The sequence below is a fragment of the Phacochoerus africanus genome, chromosome 13 (genome assembly GCF_016906955.1).
Source record: "Phacochoerus africanus isolate WHEZ1 chromosome 13, ROS_Pafr_v1, whole genome shotgun sequence".
Classification (NCBI taxonomy): Eukaryota; Metazoa; Chordata; class Mammalia; order Artiodactyla; family Suidae; genus Phacochoerus; species Phacochoerus africanus.
In genome coordinates this window covers 13,538,581-13,561,287 of record NC_062556.1, presented here as the reverse complement: position 1 = coordinate 13,561,287, position 22,707 = coordinate 13,538,581, and the positions used below count along the sequence as shown (strand labels likewise).

General features: G+C 38.4%; 1 long non-coding RNA gene across 1 annotated transcript in view; it reads right to left on the bottom strand.

Moving 5' to 3' along the window:
• Window positions 1–20,982, bottom strand: part of LOC125113497 (uncharacterized) — a 43,290-nt gene extending 22,308 nt beyond the window's left edge. Inside the window, exon 1 of the long non-coding RNA XR_007131476.1 lies at window positions 19,685–20,982. This is a non-coding gene — a long non-coding RNA (uncharacterized LOC125113497). The remainder of the gene's footprint in view (window positions 1–19,684) is intronic.
• Window positions 20,983–22,707: the final 1,725 nt, after the last annotated feature.

Below are 22,707 nucleotides of genomic sequence, written 5' to 3'. Positions count from 1 at the left end.
TATATATATATATATACACACACACACACCTCCAGTGATGCCTTGTGGGCAGAGCTGAGGTTCACTCATCTTTACAGAAGTAGCTCACAGGAGTGGAGCTTTGGAATCAGAAAATCTGCACTGGGCACTCAGTGGTTCCACTGAGCTGCTTTGTGACACCAAATTGCTGCTCTCTGACTAAACAGAACTTAGGGAACAGTTCTCTGTTCTCTGAGCCTCCATTGTCTTAATCTCCTGTAAAGTGGGAATGAAAATCTTAATCCTGCAGGGCTAGTCTTGGTTTAAAATAGAGAATGTGTATAATATGTACAAAACAATAAATATTGATAGATCCCGCTGAACCATTTCAGAAAAGAGCAGAGTCTTTTCCATGAAGGGGTGAAGCTGTTTCATGGAGAAAGTCCTTCCAGAAGTGTGATTCACATGTTTCTAATCTGAGATAAATATTTTTTGTAAAAATGACTTTTCTTTATACAGATGGCCAAAAAAAAGCACATGAAAAGATGTTTGACATCGCTAATTATTAGAGAAATACAAATCAAACTATTATGAGCTGCTATTACCTCACACTGGTCAGAACTGCCATCATCAAAAAGGCTACAAACAATAAATGCTGGAGAGGGAGGGTGTGGGGAAAGGGGAACAGTTTTACGCTGCTGATAGGATTGTAAATTGCTTCAACTACCATGAAGAACAGTATGGAGATTCCTTAAAAAACTAAAAATAGAAATACCATATGATATCACTTATATCTGGAATGAAATATATGGCACAAATGAACCTTTCCACAGAAAAGAAACTCAGGGGCTTGGAGAACAGACTTGTGGTTACCAAGAGGGAGGGGGAGGGAGTGGGATAGACTGAGAGTCTGGGGTTAATAGATGCATTTGGAATGGATAAGCTATGAGATCCTGCTGTAAAGCACAGGCAACTATATCTAGTCACTTGTGATGGAACATGATGGAGGAGAATGTGAGAAAAAGAATACATACATATATATATATATATATATGTATGTATGACTGGGTCACTTTGCTGTGCAGTAGAAATTGACAGAACACCATAAATCAACTATAATGGAAAAAATAAAAATCATATATAAAAAAGGGACTACCACATGATCCAGCAATCCCACTCTTGGGCATCTATCCTGAGAAAACCATAATTCAAAAAGATAATGCACCCCAATGTTCATTGCAGCACTATTCACAATAGCCAAGACATAAAAACAACCTAAATGTCCATCAACAGAGGAAAGGATAACGAAGATGTGGTGCATATATCACGCAGGCATAAAGAGAATGAAAATAATGCCATTTACAGCAACATGGATGGATCTAGACATTATCATACTAAGTGAAATAAGTCAGAAAGAAAAAGACAAATATCATATAACATATGTGGACTATAATAAAAATGATACAAATGAATGTCTTTACAAAGGAGAAATGGACTCAAAGATTTTGAAATCAAATTTATGGTTACCAAAGGGGAAATATGGGGGGGAGGGTAAATTAGGAGTTGAGGTTATACATAAAATCATCCACAAGGACCTACTGTGTAGTACAAGAAACTCTACTCAGTATTTTATAATAACCTATATGGGAAAAGAATCTGAGGAAGAATGGAGATATACATATATAACTGAATTAGTACACCTGAAAAAAAAACCCCACATTTTAAAGCAACTAATTATACTCCAATAAAATAATTTTTTTTTAAATTTAAATGACCTTTCTTCATATTCTAGAACTGGGATGTGAGTTTGCATGAATCTGACTGTCTAGATTATTCAGCAAGTTACAAGAGAGAGAGGTATTTTTTTTTCTCCAGCTATAAAAAACACTGAGATTAGTATTATTTATCAATAATTACCGATCATAAGTACATGACTAGACATTAAGGAGCCCAGAATTTGTTAATAGTAAGTAATATGCCTTTGGGACATTTAGCTTTGTTCTATGTTTTAGTTTCCTCATCAAACTATTCACTTTTTTTTTTTTTGTCCTAGAGCTCTCTTTAAGTTTTTCTGTGTATTCAGTGTTTGGTACTGAGGGAGAAAAATAGGAAATAATACCCTCTGAGATAAGAAACTTAAAACTAAAATAATTTAAATAGTTATAAAATTATCATCATCACCATCATCACTGAAATATGAAAGAATTAACATCATAGGGATTGCACTTAAAGAATGCAACAAGCAAGTCCACACTTGCTTGCTATTGATAGATTTCCAGTTTCAGCTATTGCATATAAGCTACAATTACATATTTCAGCATTTTATTGTGACTCTGGGGGTACGCTTTTTTGCCAATGGAAATCTTTCCTTGGCCAGTGTTCTATTCCACAAGTAACTCACTTTAGGGTATAGGAGATTCATTTGCTCTTACCCAAATGCAGACATTTTCTGACTTATCAAAATTCTGCCTATTTAGCTTTTAGTGATTTCCTACTTTTCTGATTAAAGGCTCCTTCTGTAAGGGCTTCGCAAACAAGTAGAAGTTGAGAAAGCGATGCAATGTGAAATAACTCAGTCAAGAACTCATTCAGAATGTTTCATTTTAGAAATATGATCTGAAGATCACCCTAGCATGCTCCCTTTTAAATCCCATTCTGTTTCACACTGTGCTTATTCGTATTGTACCTCAGGACTTCCAGAGAGTGTTCAAAGGGAAATGCTGGAAAGAGGAAAAACAATTACATCTGATGGAGGTGTACCCACTGTCGACCTTGTTCCAGCCCTCTTTTTTTACTCTTTTTTGCCCTTTCACCCAATTGGACTGAAAAGCAAACCCACTGTCTCTTCTCAAAAGTGTTAGGGCAGATAACCACGAAGGATGGTCAAGCTGAGGTAACAGGTTACTTGGAGGAAGCAATGTGATCACCAGCATTCTGCTTTTACGGCCACCATTAAGCCATTAACAGTGAAATAACATGATAGGTTAAATGCCATTCCTACGTGTCACAGTCATCACTTTCTTTAGGTTCATAAAATAGACTAATATTTGGTTTATTGCTTATGTCCAGAAGCACATGGCAAACACCCGCTCATTTCATTTGCTTTGGGGATTGCGCCTACTGGAAACCATTAGTAACAGTAACCAAATAAAAGACCTTTTCAAATAAAATAGAAGAATTTTTAATATAGTCTACATTAAATGTCACCAAATGGTGTGGCTCAAAAAACAAAATCAAACGAAAGAAAAAGTCAAACTTTCTCAAGAGTTGTAAAATGGATTTCGAATGCCCATTTTCTTGAAGAACATAAAGAGCCATGAAGCCTGCAAAAAAATAAAGTTATTGAGATGATATTCTAGGTTTGTTGACATACAACGCTGGGAAGAATTAAGGGGCAAAATGAGTATAGGGTTATTCAAGTGGAAACAGGGCTCCACTTCTGTAAGACACTTGTAGAGGTAGTTACTCAGAGTAAGAGGGTTTCCTATTCCAAAGAGTAGCCTTTCCAAACATGTCACAACATCACACTCGGAGCATCTTCACCAAGGGAGCCAGCAGCATCTTAACAATCCATCCACTCTTTCTTTGTCCTCCACTGCACCCTCTTTTCTAGCTCAGTTTTCTGACATTATGACTTTCCAGTTCAGTTCAGAATGATTAAATATTCCCTTCCTCCTTCAAATCACATTTGATTTTCCCATAAAGTCTATGAAACAAAATTTAGCATCTCCATTTTACTAATAAATGACCGACATTAAGACAGATCCCTTTTCTAACATCTCACAGACACAAATGGTCGAACTGATATTTGAATGGGCTTTAAAGCCCTCACACTTTTCATTGCTACTCCTTTGTCCTTTAGTTAATCAGGACTTGACTTTAAGTGACAGAGCCCCAACTCAAACAGGAGACAAACTGAGGAGCAACCAACAAAACAGAAGGGCACTGAATCACCTCAAAAGAATGGGCAAATATGGCACTCCTCTCAGGCCACACAGCATCCTCCAGATCTCTCTCTCTGTATCCTCTTCAGCTCTGTTCCCTCTTCCTCTCCCTCTCTCCATCTCTGCTCTTCTGCTGAGATTATGGACCCTAGGCTGAAGAGTCATCGTTTTCTCCAAGTGGGAGGTCCAGCTGTCAGTGCTTCAAAGCTTGAATGACTTTGTCCCAGAAGCTTCAGAGGACAGGCAAAGCTTCATTTTTCATTACATATAAATTCCAGGAAATAATTTGCTCTTTTGAGTCAGAAGTCCATCACGTGGACCAATTGTTAAGACTGGGGAATAGGTGCCCCTTTCTATATTGATAGTGGTGAGGTTTGAGTCAGTTTCTAGAGCTTGGGAGAAGGAAGAGTAGCTTTCACTGCAAAAAATATTTTTTTTTTTTTAGTGTAGAAAGCAGAAAAGGACACTTTAGCCCTTAGTTTTAATTCAATCACCAGATTGGAAGTCAGAATTTATATTTTTTAAAAAATTATTACAAGATATGGCTTCCTAAGAACTTTCCTAACAATGTTCTTATTTCTCACAGACTAGATTTACAGCAAGTCTCTAGAAAATACAGTAAAATAAATGTTTTGAATATCATTCTTTTCAAAACAGTAGGAAAAAACTATTTTGCTGCAATGAAGTGAGAAAGTCTTTTCAGCACTGGCTTCTAGCTTTTCGTTACATTCCATGACCTGTGTCCATGAATGTAAAAATAATTTGCTGCAGGTAAAAATTCCACTTATAAAAAGTTTGGCTAATTGCTGTATGTATGTGAGTTGGAGCGGGTGAATGGGTGTTTTCATTTAAAGAGGTTTTGGTAATAATTGCATCAGCCATTTCTTTTTCTCATCACCTTATTGACAGTATTCTCATTGTACCCTCTTTCTTTTTCTGTCTCTCTGATACATTTTTTTTCCTGCCCACCAAGTGTTTATCTTTCCTTTTCTTCCTACTGTGACATCTGAAGTGCTTTAAGATCTCATGTGATTTATCCTGGCTAAGAAATAATTAAGAAATAGCTTGTGCGATTACAGATGATATGACAGACATTTGTTAAAAATGTAAATTTAGATTCCTATAGAAATCTTTTCAATTCTCTGTGTTCTTAGAGGGGAAAAATTGTGTGTTAAAGAACACAGAAAGAATGATGTTTTGTGACATTTTATCAGGTAATGTCTTTCGCGCTGAAAAGGGCTCATTTAAAAGGAAAGAACACAGAGCAAAATGTTTTGGGGAGACAATAAAATTGTGCGAATTGTATGAGGAGAGAAAAGCCACTGTTTTCCTAAAGCGAATAGAACAGGAGCTCCTACTTAAGGATGTCACCTTTAGGATAAGCTCATGCACTTACTAGAAATCACCAGACTGATACCAAAATAAGATCATATTTAACATAAATGGGAATCAGAAAATTAATAGGAAAAAGTAGAATTTTGCAAATAAGTAAATTAGTGTCATTGAATTGCTTGCTGCTTGCATGCATTACTCTATAAAAGCCCATCTATCTACCTATCATCTATCTATCTTAAAACTTTTATAAATGTTATTTGATGGTGGTGGGGGAAGCAGGGAAAGAGGGAGCAGTTTACAACTGTCCCAGTGAGCATACAGATTCCTTTGATTTCTCTTGTTCTGGTTTGAAATAAATTATTGCTGATATGATCAGAAGAATCCACCTGGGCTGTGGATTGGTTCTCTGTATCTCAGCAATTTCCACATTGCTCTTCTATTAATTCTATTTTGTGATTGATGTAGTATTCTACACCAGTAACTAACCAACTTACTGTTTTCTGCTACTTGGGTTCACATACGCCTTTCCACTCATAATTTGTCAGCTGCTTTTTGTTCTACTTTAAAGCATTGGCTTCTGGGCTAATGAGTTTTATTAAATGATCTTGGGGGACTTATTTCTTCTCAGTTCCTCCCCTGTAAAACCTAGAGATAGAGTTAAATACCCTATGTCTTTTCTAGCTGATTTTTTTTTTTAAGGCTCAATAATTTCTATCACTTTTTTGTGTCATTGTGGAATGTGGTATCTTGACATAGAAATGGAAGAAGTAAATTTCCTCCACAGCACCATCTATAGGCCTGTTGAATCAATTCATAGGTCATCCATCCCACAGCTTACTTTCAGTGCTAATTATAATAAACAGTTTTTGTTTGTTATTAACATTTTCTCATATTCAACCTTAAAAATTAATGATTAATGCTCCAATAATAATAACCTGAACTGAACTTTTCAAATTATAAAACTGAGCCCCGTTACTCAAGAACTATCTTGCAGGGGAGCGAGGTATACAAAAATGTATATAGCCTCAATAGTGCCCCTTTATAAACAGTATCTAAGAATTTTAAAATCCAATCATTTATCTATTGAATGGAAATAGCTTTAATTCTTAACATGGAGTCCACTTCGTCTTGTCAGTTTCTTTGCCTTTTGGAGTATAATTTGTGCTAAATAATTAAACAGGGTTCTCTCTTTCCCTGGTATTAATTTCAATTTACAGCACTGTTCTTTATCAGTTACTACTTGCAAAAGCATTTTAACATTTAGTGTGAAATTTTAAAAAAAAAGACTTTTATATCTATATTCCACAATCTAATTCAGTAACTTTCCACTGGGAATTACTTGGCTTGACTGATATCACATTCCAAAGAACTCCTCAAAAATTGCAGTTCTAGTGGGAGAAAAGACAATTGAAAGCATTACCTATGATATCTTAACAACTCCTCCTCAGTATCAAATGCATTTTCACAGGATTTCTTTCTACATTTTGACTTCATTGGCAAAAAGACAACTCAGAATCGAGAGAGGAAGAAGGTTTAGGTCACACTAGAAAGAGGCACTGAAAGTCCTCGAGACAGAACAGAGAGATTCTGGAATTTGGTACAGAGTATATGCACTGCATGCCCTGTGCAGTCATTAACAACCAGGCCATCACACAGCACAGCTGGTATGCTTGACACTAATGTCCCATTTGCATATGATTGTTCTGTCGGAGCTGCTCAGGTGTGCTGCTTTCAGGCCTCCAGACTAGCAATTTGGCCCATCCTCTCTTACTGCAGTCTAGGATGCCAGGAAGCACATATGTTTTCCATAGGAGAAACAGGAAGTCTCCTGGTAATAGTATTGCACTGATCTCATACAAACTTTTTTTTTTTTTTTGCTATTGTTTTTTAGGGCCACATCCACAGCATATGGAAGTTCTCAAGTTAGGGGTCGAATCGGAGCTGCAGCTGCCAGCCTACACCACAGCTCACAGCAATGCTGGATCCCCCAACCATTGAGCAGGGTCAGGAATCAAACCCACCTCATGGATATAAATTGGATTTATTTCTGCTGCACCAGGAAGGGAACTCCTATACAAACTTATTATTTTAATCACCTGCTCTCTTCCATCACATAATTCCTTAAATAGCTGTTTCTAACTCTATCTACTGTAGATCCTTGAATACAAATCACGTGCTTCCTCTTTCTTCCATGAATAAGATTTAAATAGTAACACTGTAAAAGCAAAAAGTACTCCATCTAAAAAACAAGCTTTTTCCTATTCATAGAATTTTGTTATACAAGCCTTTGAAACTAGTTCTACTGTATGTGGTTAATAACCTTGAAATAATGTTTGGTACAGTAACAAAATTCATGTGCCTAAATAAGTTATAAAGTTATTTCACTGTAGGGTAGGGTGGATGGTGATGCTATAGTTCTATGCATTGTGTAAGAATGTTTCACTTACATAATCAACATTATGTGAGGGTATCATGCAAGATACGATTACTTCAGAGTTGCAGATGAAAAACCTGAGGTTTGTCAAGTTTAGCAAACATGGCCAAGACAACACAGGTTTACCATATGTGGCATAAACCAAACTTTGTCCATGCCAATTGACTATAGAAATAAGGCTATGTTATCTTTACAGATGTATGTTTGTAGTTCTCTAAAACCAATGATTTTCCAGAAATGTAACACACTCCAACAACAAAAATAACCATAACATGCTAATGCATAACTAGTGGAGAGCATTAAGTCAGTTTGGGGAAGGTCAAAACTTCTCCTTCTGAAGAACAATTCTTTTGACTATTCACACGTATCTTCTGCCGCCTTCCACACTGAGCCTGCAAAACTCTGCCTTTTAATATGAGCAACCACATTTATATTTTCTCATAACTGGAAAAGGTCCTCCAAAAGAAAACAAGCAAAAAACCAATCAAAACAGCATTTCTCTTTCCAGAAAAGCAGAGGTACTTTATTACATTCCACTACATCGAAAACGTACGTCTTCAACAATAAGCACGTCATTGCTGGCATTAGGCTGTGACAAGAGACATGGCAGAGGCCATGTTTACAGCAGCCAACCTGAATTTAATTCAGGGACCTCTGGCAGAGAAGTGACACCATTGACCTGAAACCATCATTATGTGGCCAAAGAATAATAAAATGCATCAATTCTGTGAAAAATCAGAATCTGTTTTTATTTACGATTTTCTTAAAGAACATCAGGAAGTTTGACACACTAGGGAGGGGTGAACTATTTCTAGGATTTCTGAAGACTGGATCTTTTCCTCCCCCATACCCTTCTCTTCTCTGTCTTCTGTCTTCTGTCTTCTCTCTCTCTCTCTCTCTCTCTCTCTCTCTCTCTCTCTCTCTCTCTCTCTCTCTCTCTCTCTCTCTCTCTCTCTCTATTTTCTCCCAAATGAAAATATGAAGACAGGGGAAATAAGAATTAACAACACCCATACCAGAAAACAGCCCTCTTGGCATTTAACACAGTTGTCAGCACAACTATAGATTCAATCCAACTGAGTTGGCTCTCCAATTGAATCTTTGTTTTACTTCCATGTGCATCCTTCAGAAAAGAAACAATAACCTTTCTCAGAATCCTTAATTAGTGTTTGATATTGTGCAGTGGTGGGATTGGGAGTTTTCTTAATGATTTCATTTTGATGAATGAAATAAAAAGTAATATCTAGGAAATGCAAATTAATTTTAAAGAACCTCAATCAATGCGGGTCATGGATGCCTACAGCTTGCCAGTTAAAGAGTTGTAATTTTAAAAGGAAGTCAAAAAAATGCAATACACAGGTGGCGATTATTTCTAGGAATGTATGTTCATATTCCATGTTCAATAGCATTATAAATTAGCCTTATATTATTAAAAAGCATTACAGAGTCTTATTTGTCTATTTTGTGGAGACCAGCAGTATATATATGAGATGAATTAAAAAAAACTTTTCTAATATTAGGTGAATGGATTCTTGAGGCGTAAGATAAACCTTACAGCAACAACAACACACATGGACTACATAATGCATTTTTAAAAGGGCAGCATATCGCCAAGTGTTTAAATGGAAATCAAAATAAAGTTTTCTATAAAACTCTATTAGAAATATAAAATAATGGTTCTAATGATGAACAGGAAATTCATTTTGAAGCTGCAGGTAAAGAATCTGAATGAAATTGTTTCATCAAATATAGGAACAGGAACAACTAATATTTCTAAATATGTTTATATCCTTAAACATAATTTTAAGTGTATTGACAGATAAACTTATCAAGAAACAATTTTCAACATTATCTCCATGTTTTGTTTTCTGACTAAATCAATTTTTTCAAATTTATTATAGGAAAAAAATAGTTTTTAATTACTCAATGAATTTTATTACATTTATAGTTGTACTACAATCATCACAACCAAATTTTATAGCATTTTCCATCCCAAGCCCCCAGCCCATCCCCCTAACTTCCAACCTGTCTCCTTTGGAAACAGGTTTTCAACGTCTGTGAGTCAGTATCTGTTCTGCAAACAAGTTCACCATGTCCTTTTTTTAGATTCCACATGTAAGTGATAGCATTTGATGTTGGTGTCTCACTGTCTGACTGACTTAGCATGATAATTTCTAGGTCCATCCATGTTGCTGCAAATGCCATTATTTTGTTCCTTTTAATGGCTGAGTATATTTCACTGTGTATATATATACCACATCTTCTTGATCCACTCCTCTGTCAGTGGACATTTAGGTTACTTCCATGTCTTGGCTACTAATCTGTGACAAAGGAGGCAAGAATATACAATGGAGTAAAGACAGCCCCTTCAATAAGTGGTGCTGGGAAAACTGGACAGCTACATGGAAAAGAATGAAATTAGAACACTTCCTAATACCATGCACAAAAATAAACTCAAAATAGATTAAAGACCTAAATATAAGACCAGATGCTATGAAACTCATAGAGGAAAACATAGGCCAAAAACTCTCTGACAGAAACCATAGCAATATCTTCTCAGATCCACCTCCCAGAGTAATGACAATAAAAACAAAAATAAACAAATGGGACTTAATTAAACTTAAATTTTTCTGCACAGCAAAGGAAACCCTAAACAAAACGAAACGACAACCCACAGAATGAGAGAAAATATTTGCAAATGAAGCAACTGACAAGGGATTAATCTCCAAAATTTATAAATACCTTCTGCAGCTCAACACCAAAAAGCAAAAAACCCCGTTAAAAAATGGGCAGAAGATCTAAACAGACATTTCTCCAAAGAAGACATACAGATGGCCAAAAAACATATGACAAGATGTTCAACATCGCTCATAATTAAAGAAATGCAAATCAAAACCATTCTGAGGTACCACCTTATACCAGCCAGAATGGCCATCATCAAAAAGTCTATAAACAATAAATGCTGGAGAGGGTGTGAGAAAAAGGGAACCTTATTACACTGTTGGTAGAAATGTAAATTGGTGCAACCACTGTGGAAAACAGTATGGAGATTCCTCAGAAAACCAAAAATAGAACTACCATTTGATCCCGCAATCCCACTCCTGGGCATCTATCCAGAGAAAACCACGACTCGCAAAGACACATGTACTCTGATGTTCATTGCAGCACTGTATACAAAAATAGGGTTTTACTTTGTATTTAGATTTGACATGTATTTGGTTCTATCTAGTATTTGGTCTTATAACTTACATTTTTTAAACCTGTCTCTCAATTGAGTTTATAGATTGAGAATCATACTTTCTATAAGAGATGTTGATGGAAAACTTCATATTTGAAGAAAAATTAACTAAAACTCTCAGCCAGCAGCATTTGAATTCAGGAATACTGGCTCCAGTGGACATATACAACTCATATACATTGTGTTGCTTCCTCAAGAAATTAAAGCCTACCGAAGCTGTAAAACTATATATGCCAAAATGTGAACTCTAAATACCAAATGAATGTACTGTGCTAAACATTATGTAAAAAATTCAGAAGCAAAAAAAAAGTTATTCTAGGTTGGGATCATCAACAAAGAAGGAAGGTGCCCAACTATGCTGATTTACCCAGGGCTGTGGAGTTCTCAGGGGTGCAAGTCTCCCAGAGCTAAAACCAAGAATGTCTTGAGAAAATGACAATGAGTTGGTTGCTCTAGGAAGGGATGACATCATACAGGGCCATAAGTAACTCAATGCAAGAAATTTGAACTCCTTCCAGAATGCAAAAACAGAGGCATTTGTACTATGATTAAGATATTAAGAAAAGCATGTTCTTTGATGGCGTATATCGGTGGCCACAAGGAATTCCATAGCTTTGCAATCAGAAAAAATAAAACAAACAGGGAGACCCAGATTCCATGAAGGAGGGAAGGTTGAGACATGATTTACCAAGCAAGATAGTCGTGTTGGCTTTAATAACAAGTATTTGGTGGTCACTTCTGAGCTCTGTGAACAATCAAACTCCATATCCTAACCATATGCTGAAGAGAAATACTTGTGTCCGCTTTATAAATAGAGCTGATTATGCTTTCACTGGTTTTCTTCACTTACAGATAATCTATGCTTACATAAAAACTGTAGTTTTAGTGCTTACATATTATGTTCTGAGTATTGTTCTTTTTAGAAGCTCTTAAAACAAGTTTCAGGGATTGAAACAAAGTAAAATGTACCATACTTATTGAATTCTTACTTTATGCTTTACAAATACCACTACATTTAATGCTCATAACAACCATAGAAGCAATGTTATGTTCATTTGCCGAGTGAGGAACTGGAGTCACAGGATTAAGTTATTCTTTTTTGGTCACACCCACATCATGTGGAAGTTCCCGGGCCAGGAATCAAACCTGTGCCACAGCAGCCACAGGAGCTGCCAGAGTGACAATACAGGATCCCCAACCAGCTCAGCCACAAGAGAACTTCTGATTAAGTTATTCTTGCCCAAGTTCACTTTGTTAGAGAGGGGTCAACGCAGGCTTTGAACCTAGATATTCTGACTCTAGAGCCCATGTGCTTAGGCACCATACACTATCCAATACTTGAAAAGAACATGAAGTAATTTAAAATTTTGCATCATAAAGAACTCAGAAAAGATAATGAGTTTCTACTTTTTGAGGACAAATGTATGCATAACTATGTGTTGAAACCTCAAAGTTATTTTTTGAGTTAAGAACTCAACACTCATTCTGTGACATAACTTCTTCTACTTTGGTACTGTTCCCGGCACAGTGGGAGCCAGCTGTTCATCATGGTTGGAAGGATGGACCATGCAGACAGTCCAGGACGGAACTGCTCTCATAGCTCTGAGGTCCTTGAAGTTTCTCTTTTTCTGCCGAAATTCACTGATAAATTGCACATCTCTACTTTGTTCTGCACTGATACATTGCAAGAATTCAGTCAAAATAAACTTTCTTGAGCAGACCACATTTTTATTAACATTTTAGGAAACAGATTCCCTTTCTATTAAGCATCAAAATATGAACATACCTCTATTAAAGTTAAAAATAAAGCAACAGGTAACATTATCATGGTAGGTACTATGAGCAATTTACATTCATTATTTTACATTTATTTACCAGACTTCTATACCAATCCTACAGAGGATACTATTATATTTTCCATTTTCGGAACAAAACACTGAGGCAGAGGGTTTATGTGGTATGCACAAAGTCATACAAGCAGTAAGTGGCAGAGCTTGGATTCAAACCTACGCAATCTGGCTTATCCATGTCTTTGTCCACTGTTCTAACTGAACATCTCACCTATTTTTAAAAGTCATTTGTTCAGTTGTTGTATTTTTAATTATCCAGAAACCAAACGCTGATCCCTCAGCAGTAATTGGGTTTCTGCTATGAGCTAGGCATAACCCATACCTTAAATATTATATCCTGATATATTATTTGATTTGATTCTCTAAGGTACTTAAGAGCCACTCCATTTTAGCATTCACTGATTTTCTCAGAAGCTTATAATCTTTATAAAAAACAGTGGCTACCCAGATAAATCAAGACATACAATTGGTAAGAAGAACTGTCTCTAACCAATGACAGTATGCTCCTTTTCCCTTTCTTAAGAATGGTCTGATTTTAAAGATTAGGTAAAATGTTCCAGCTTGAAATAGCATCTGGCTAGCAGCCCTTTTACAACTTCTCTTAACTTCCCCCAAATTCATGTCTCTGAGAAGAGGTTTCATAACAATGTCGATCTTATGTGGGACTAACTGTTGCTCTATCACCAGAATGCAGATGAATTTCCACTAAATTAAAAAAAAAAGAACAGAATATGAATTGTACAACAAAACTGATGTTATACCAGGGCTTTGCTTTAGAAAATGTGTGAAGTTATCCTCCTAAAATCAGGAGTAAGGTCCTTGGGTTAGGTGTCATTATCTCCTTCCTTTTTCAAAATTAATATGCATTATGTACATTAGTATATATTTAGTATCTGTTCGGAAAATGGGCCTCTGCAAGTCTATTCCTTCTGCTTCTTGAGCAGCCAAAATCTCTCTCTCAGGTCCCCCAATGGCACATCCTTCCATTCTAGATCTTGGAAAAGACACAACCTCCAGATCATAACTAAGCAGGAATTTGTAGCAGAGAACGTTACTGAGTCCAAACTCATACTAATCAAAGCTCAACAGGCCAATAAATCAAGAGATGAGGTTTTTGGGTAGGGAAGAGTGAATAACTTTATTCAGAAGGCCAGCAGATTAAGAAGAGGATGGACCAGTGTCTCAAAGAACCAATCTTACTCGAGTCAGAATTCAGGATTCTTTTACATTAAAACGAGAGGGAGTATGGCTGGTTGTTACAAACTTCTTGGTGCTGGACTCCTTTGTTCTTAGAGCTGTCCAGGCAGGTCTGGTCACAATGTTCCTACAAAACCTCCAGCAAGACAAATGCTATTTTCTGTCTTGTAATTTTTTATCTCTATGTGAATAGAAAAGTGTTATACCTATAATGATCCAGTCTGGGAGGCAGAACCTTGAAAATGGGCCATCATGTGTATTTCAGGCTATAGGCAACATCCTTTTACAAAGTATGACTAAGGCAACAGAACCTAAGAGTTAGCTAAAGGAATTATCCAATATGGAGTCAGATTTGTTCTTCTCTGTTGGAAGAGTAGTTAATAATGATGAACTCTATGCTGTGAAAATGCTTCCAGGCTAGAGTAGAGAACAGAAGTTCTGGGATAAGTAGTGTATCTTTGGGGTGAAATCTGCTACAGACTATATGTGATGGAGTGCTAGGCTGAGCATTATAGGGTAGACAATGATTCCATATTAGGGGCAGCAGAGAGCCTTATCCATTGAGAGGTACTGATAATGCTGGCCTCGGTTAACATGTATTGAGCATCATATGTGCGCATCCCTGTTCCTAGCTCTTTACAAGTGTAAGTTCCATCATGCTCACAATTATGGATTTCGCTGGCTGTACCCATCTAGACACTGGGAACTGATGGAGAAGCTGTTCAACCCCAGCCTCTCAACTGTGGGTATTTAGTAACTGACCAACTCCAAAAAGGCTAGGGAATGAGACAAAAGGACCATGGGGCTCATTCACAACAGTGGAGGTATCACAGAACAGAAGAGACAGTTCAGAAAGAGGCAGTGGCAAAAGAATTTGGTTTATAAAAAAGGTGACATTATCAGTGCGGAAAGGGCAAGAATTAATTCATGAATTGCCAGTTATAATAAAGAGTTCTGACTCCCTATTTTGTCAAGAAGAAGCAGATCCTCACAAATAATCCATGCCAACATAATTTCCATATATGTTAGAATTAAACGTAATAAACGTAATAGACCAAACCTGCGTGTTGCATACTCTGTGTGCTGGAAAATGCCATAAGTGGCTTATATATAAAAATGCTTTGGGAGGTAGGAACAATTATTTCACACTTTCACAGATAAGAAGACCAGTGTGGAGAGAGGCAAAGTAACACTCTCCAGGTCACACAGCTTATCTGTTCCAATAGCCGTCTCAGACTTCATACGTCCACGAGCAAACTCCTAATCTTCTTTCTAAAATAAAAATATACCATCCTCTACCATCTCGCTCTCACAATATTATTGACCTAGAGTCGTGTAGTTACTCAAGCCAAAAGTCTCACAGCCATCCTTAACTCTTCTTACATCCTGCACAAGGTACTCTGCTTAGTTTCAGTAATCTCCTAAGTGTTTTCCCTGCTTCCACCCTAGCTTTGCTACAGTCGATTCTCAGTGAAACAGCCGGAATAATCCATTAAAATATATATCAGATCACGTCACTCGTCTACCTTAAATGCTGTTTCCCCAATGAATACCCATAGCCAGCTCTAACCTTCAATCCTCGCAGGGGTCTCCATGTTAACAAAAGCTATCCTGACAATGTGTCTAAAATTACAACCCACCAGCACTTCTAATCCCCATACTTCACTCTTCTAATCATATATAATTTACTTATGTAATATACTTATTAATTTTTGTTCATCTTCCCTGAAGTATAAGTTCTGCGATGGCAGTCTTATCTGTTCTGTTCACAGATGTATGCTAAGCACCTAGCACAGTGTTCACATAATAACTTAATACCTTAGTACAGACTCCACAAATATTTGCTGAATGGATGCTGAGACTCCTACTTCAAACGCAGGCAGCATGAGTCTAGAGTCCATCAAATTAACAACAAAGATAATTCCATTAAAAATAAAATTATTTTTTAAATGTTAAAAAAATCTGTAAACATGAAGGGTGAATCTTTAGAAATATTAAAATACTAAAAGAAATTACTTAGGAAAAATGTGACAGTTAAAAGTACATAGGAATTAAAACTTTAAAAAAATATAACATTATCCAAAACATGAACGAGAAAAAATGAGTAATATCTAATATACATAGGGTAAGGGATTACTTATTACAAATCGAATGGGAAAAAAAAACATTAAAATCCATGTATTAATCCTTTAAGTATCTATTTAATCCTACAAGTATTAAAAGATATACAAATTCACAAGAAACAAACAGAAAAGCAGAGTAGATAAATAGCCACATTTCCTAATAATACAACTCATTACTTTGAGATGTTTTAAAAATTAGGAAGTCAACCAAAATATAGAAAGAAAAGAGGAGAAAGATTACGTATACCCCGTGTTGATGAGGGCTTAATAAATCATGCGTAACATATACCATGAGCTTTAAGACCATCCAGCATTTTGATGCAGTGGCTTTATTTCTAAAAATCTATTCCAAGTACATCGCCGAACGGACAGAGAAAAGTGTGTGTAAAAGGCTTTCAACAAAGTCTTACAATAGGGAATAATACCATAAAAACAAACGACGCCTTCAAGGTTTGAGAAATACTTACTTTGTGCAAGTGTATAGTAATTCATTAAAATAAATGGTTTTGAAAAAACTTGGAAATATAGATTTTTTTTTTTTTTTGTCTTTTTAGGGCCGCACCCATGGCATGTGGAAGTTCCCAGGCTAGGGGTCAAATTGGAGCTACAGCTGCTGGCCATAAACACAGCCACAGCAACGCAGGATCTGAGGCTCACCTGTGACCTACACTACCGCTCACAGCAATGCCGGATCCTTAACCCACTGAGTAAGGCCAGGGATAGAACCCGAGTCCTCCTGGATACTAGTTAGGTTCATTAACCACTGAGCCACAACGGGAACTCTGAAAATAAGATTTTTTTTAAAGGCAGGTAAAAAACCATGCTGATTGGGTCAAAGCCGAGTTAGAACTGATGGCGAAATAGTGGACGTAAACCTAGAGCAAGAGCTACTACCTACTACGCAAACTTATCAGACCCATGCTTTTGGTGGGGAAGGGTTTTGGGTGAACTTTGTACAGAATCAGAGTCCTGGTCACATAAATGGATGACAGGCCACTTAGGCTTCAAAGACAATGCTAACTTACACCCCCAATTTGCCTTAAAAAAGGCCATTATCCTGTAATGATAATGGTGCTGGCATCGTTATATATAAATAAATATAAAATCCTGATAGTGACACATAAGAAAAACAAAATTTTCCATATACCTGTCTCTATCATTGCCTCTATGTCTGAGTTATAGCGGCTTTGGAAGAAAATTTCCTCACGTGTTACTTATCAACAGCAAAGTGGAAGAATAATTTTTAGAAACAAGTTGAAATTTGAGTTCCTGAAACAATTGTAATGCCAGTGCCACGATGTATTTTAGCCATGAATAAATATGCATTGTAGATAATTGTTTCACTGCTATCATTTCTTGGGTCACTCACTTGTTTCTTGCTAATTTCAAAATGCGTTCTTTCTGGAGTGAGGCATTGCTATGGCTGTGGCGTAAGCCAGGAGCTATAGCTCCGATTTGACCGCTAGTCTGGGAAATTCCATATGCCATGAGTGCGGCCCTAAAAAGCAAAAAAAAAAAAAAAAACTCAAAAACAAAAAAACCCCCACATTTTCCTATTCTCACTATGGTATTAAAAAGAAATTTCCAGTAATTATTATAACCTTTTATTGTAAATTTCTGTGACTCCAGTAAATTGCATTTTAAGTGGTTTGCAGAACAGTGCCAACACCTGTATTTTAAAATTTAAACAATTCGTCCTCCTTTTATTGCTAATGGCTGTAGTATAGGCAGTTCACTATCTTGTTTAAATAGATTTCAAGTAACTTGTAATTGCTAATCATTTTAGCAGGTGGCAGGAGGTTAGCAATCAATATCACATGAAAGTGTTGCAAAAAAGAGTCAGGAATCAATAGAACATTCTTCTTCCCATAGAAACACAGCCTACTCAGATGGTTGTCCTCATTGTACTTTTTGTAGATTCAGAGGCACATTTCTTATGGAAAAATTGACAAATTAGGGAAATAGACAAAATGTCTCTCACCAACATCATGACAGAGATGCCATTTGTTATCAAGAACATATTCTGAGAGATGGAGGAGAGGGCATATAATTTTGTACAGAGACTAAGGCTCCAAAATAAAGTTCTTAATCTTTAATCATTGCTGTGGTTTGTCACTGATCTGCTTTCTTTTGCATGTATTTTTTAAATGTATTATAAAGACATACAATCAGCTCAGTATGTAGAATTCTATGAGGTGGTTAAAGACATATGCTCAAATAGAACATGTAGAATTTTATCAGGCTGAGACAAAATAATACCTCAATAAATGTTAGCTTCACGTTTGTTTCTTAGGCATTAAAACATTTTAATTACTGATAATTAATGATAACGTAAGTTATTTCACGAAAAAATACAAAAATATTTACTGCTGTTTTACATACAATAGATTTTCATATATATTGTCTTCCCCTCCCTTGTTAGCTAGAAAGTAGACTTGCATTTATTACACAGTTCATTACCATGTCTACAGATACATGTGTTCCTGCACTTTTCATAAATGTTCATTGTTTAACATTAAAATATTCTGCAAACCTTTTAAAGTCATTAAAGTACTTTTGAAGTAAAGCATAAGAAGAGATTCAAGGAAAGAAAAGAATCTTTCTTGTTTGTGCCTTTAATTGTTTTCTGGGGAGAGATTATAAGAACCAGATTTCCTCTGTGTACCTGTTTGGGAGGAGAGGACCTAGGAATGGCAGTCCTAGAAATTTAGAGAGGGGTTAAGGTTGGACTTGGGCTAAGCCCATGAGTAAGCTCTAGAGTAAAATAAATTTAGAAATGAGAAAAGTGATTTAAAAAAAAAAAATGGCAGCATGCACATCACCTCAGTGGGTGATCTCTAGCAATCTCCTCTTTGCTCATGAAAATACTAAAAACAAAACAAAATCCCTCAATTCTTGTAAACTAAGGAGGAAAAAATAAAAGACAACCAAAAAGGAAATTCTCTATTTTTGCATTTTGGAGCCTGCTGCGTCTGGGTCCTGCTTGCCGCCTACCCTTGACTCCCTTGGGGGAGTCTTTCTTGGGAATTAAATTGGCCCCGCAGTCGTCAGAGCACTCATTTCCAGAAAGTGTAATCAGGTGTGGCTGGGACAGGGAGAAAGGGTTGCCACTCAACTGTTGCACAAGCGGGAAGCCGGAGCAGGCATCTGCTGAGTCGCGGTCGGAGACCATCGACTCACCCCCAGGGCTTTTGGAAACAAAGAGGAATCAAGCAGAACCTTAAGAGTCTCCTCAAGCTCAGTAATCGCTAGCTAAGGACAATTCCGCGTGGACGCCACTCTCTGTTTTACAAACGGACTCTCCAGTCCCAGGGTCGTGACCAACCAAGCCTCCGTGAGGAACTAGCTGGTAATCACCGCGTCGCAGTGACAAGCAAGTAAGTTATTTGTCAACTTTGCCAATATATACCTTTTCCTCTCAACACTTTAAAAATCTTATTTTCAGGTGTGAAAAGTGATTGCCAGAGATAACTTTTACCCCGAATCTCTGTACGCTAATGGGACCATCACACACTCACACACACACACATCCCACCTGAAGCCACCGAACCTTGCGCTCCCAGGTTGGTGCGCATCTTGGGTTTTATTTAATTTCTGGAACTTACGGATTTCCTATGCCTGTTGGAAAGACCGAGCTGGGTGAGGGTGGGTGGAACGCTGCCTCATCACTTATTCATTGCGACTGTCTCCATTGTTGACACTAGTGGCGAGCCGCAGACGCCAGCCAGCTCTTGCAGGGGAAGTCTGACACCTTGAGGACGCAAGAGGGGGTGCCGGGACCCCAGAGGAGCCGGAGAGGGAGAAGCTTTGAGAGTTATGGGCTGAGGGTGAGGGTTACTTTTTCAAGTCGAACTGCCGCCCAGCTGCTTGTTTACTCGGGTGGGAGTAGGCTGTTCAGAAGCCAGGTCGTGACCCGAACTGTAGTTGGACCGCCTGCGGAGCCCGCCCCAAGCCTGGAGGTGTGTCTGGCTCGCATCCAGGATCACAGGGTGGGTTCTGGCCACAGACCCGGCTAGATGACCGCCGGCTTGTGGTGAGCTCGTCTGCCCAACTGGCTGACCTCAAACATTTGGCCCCGGGAGGCGGAGGCCATTCCTGGGCAGCGGAGCCGGGGTCTCGCCCTCACGCGGGTCCCCTCTACCTCCAAGCAGAGCGGTGCGTGGGACGCGCATCTTGGCGAGTTGTCCCCTCCGAACCCGGTCTGTGCGGAGCCTGAGTCAGGCAGCCGCCGGAGATGGAGGGCGGGTGCCTTGCTCTGGGTTCGTCGGCTGACAGCAGTGGGAAAGCTAACTTTATCCCGAGGGGTCCGTAAGGGCGGGGGTGGGCCAGGTCCTCCTCCCTCCGCGCTCACCTCCGGCTCCCCGGCCTCCCCTCCCCCGCCTCCCCTGCCTCCCCTGGCATCACTCTCAGAGCATCCTCACTCCGCCCAGTTCGGTGCCAGCTGCGTGGGCTCCAGCTTCGTGCGTTTTCCTTGGAATGCTCCAAAACTCGGCGGAGACTAAGGAAATCCCACTGGAATTTGCCGGGTGTGCTCTCACCGGGCAAAGCACCGCGCCGCCGGCCTAGACTCCATCCCTCTTCAGCCAGAAGATTGCAACTTTGCAGGTAAAGAGGGTGTCGCCTCAGAGCTGCCTTTGACCCGAGTTACACCTCGCCTCCTTTCTGGGATCTCGATCAAGTTTCTCAAGCTGCCTGGGAAGCCGGCTCCCTCTTGGGAAGCGGACATCCCTGGGGGGTTAAGCGGGCAAAAGGCTCTGGCTGCCTGGTTCCTCTTTAAGGCTCAGGACCGGATTTGTGAAGCTTTCTCTGGTTGACCCGGGCGGAGCGGCTGTGCGGGAGTTTGGGGATGCTTCTCAGCCTCCCACCGCAGCCGGCTTTAAAGAAAGGGAGAGGGCAAAGAGTGAACCCCTGGTGTGACTTATATGGTAAACAAAGCAGCAGCAGCAGCCACGCCGCGGAGCTGGGGAGGCGACTGTTTTTAGCCTTTTAGGCATTTAGGAGAAATGGAGATCTTGGTGGTCCCTGGGCGCATGTAAGTGAGTCCTAGACTCTGGTACCTAAACTGGGGTAAGGAAGAAAGGATGGTGAGCAATACCCTGTCGATCAATTACACTCTGCGTCATTTTCATTCTCTATTGCAAAACAGAAACACTTGCATGCGTGTCGCTGGACCCAGGCTAGGGATTCCTAGTTCGCTTGGCAACTGAAATTCCAATTAAGCCAATGACCCTGTTTACTACTTGGCTGAATCCCTGAGATTCAACTTGTTGTTCCAGCAGAGAACTCAGCTGCTTTTTATGATGAGATAACCAGAGGGTGCTGGAAGGGGATGGAAGGTGGGGAGAGACTGGGAAAAGGGAGCTCCGTGTCTTGCCTGTGTTCACCGTGCTGTATCCACTATGCTCTACCCTCTTCCCATGGTTTCTCACGGGGCCCTTCCCCGTTAAAAATCCAGAGCTGTAAAATGCAGCAGGTCGCTTATTGAGTAACCACCAAGCTGAAGGAGCTGGAGAAGGCAGAAGCAAGGTTTGCTTGTTTCATTAAGAGGAGATTTAGAACAGACTTGTAAAACTGAATAAGAATTTCAGGTCTCATATAATTTTTGGATTTCCTATTATGGCAATTGCTGCACGAAACATACTACAAATTCTCTAAGAGACAAGGTTAACTAGAGGATTTTTTTCTTTGTTTTTGTTCTTTGAAGAAAAACTCTGAGTTAGGGAGAGTAAGAGTAGGTGGCTATGTTAAAACATTGAAATCGTCATCATTGTGTTATGGTTGGCTATTTAAACTTACATTTGTAATATCTACTCTTTTCACCTGGGCAGTAGACCAAGCAACACCCCTCCTTTAAGTACTGAAGGCAAAAAAATCAATGATGTATAGGGATAACTAGTAGTTTGAAGATGAGCATCAAAATTCAGTAAGATGTTGCTAGAGAAGCACTTTAAAAACTATATTTATGATGGGATGATTAATGCAAATCATCCCATCAGTAGAAGTTAAATGGGCTTTATCAAAGCATTTTATGCAAATGTCTTGAATTAATAGAGGCTTAGTACAGGTAGAAATCAAGAAAGCACTCTCCTTAGTCATGAATAAGAGACCACAGAGCTGGAGATCCTTTCAATAGAGCTTTGATCAGAGCTCAACTACTCTGCTAAGCTTGCTGTTCAGTGAAGAGCCAATGGATTTATACCAAAAATTACGCACAAAGAGAAATACTAACAGGTTAATGAAATTGATACATAAAGGTGCTGAATATTCATTGAGTAATTAAATATATAGTTAGGTGGGTAGTTTAAATTAGACATCGCGAGAAGATTTACAATCACAAATTTAGAAGTTCCTCCACTTGTGTAAGAACTTAAAGGAACGTGGGCATTCATCAAGCATAAACTATCTAAGCTCAGCAGACATAAACATGTCTCTTGAGTAAAACCTGTCAAATAGTAACACTTTTTCTGCAAATCCCTGAGCTGAAAAATAAGTTTGTTTACTTGCTTAATGGTCACTTGTCAAAGATATAAGAGGTAGAATCGATTTCCATTAAGTACCAGCTTTAAAATTGTGTCATTTTTACATTATTTATATTTTTCTGTGGCACTTATTCCTAGAAGGTTAAGTT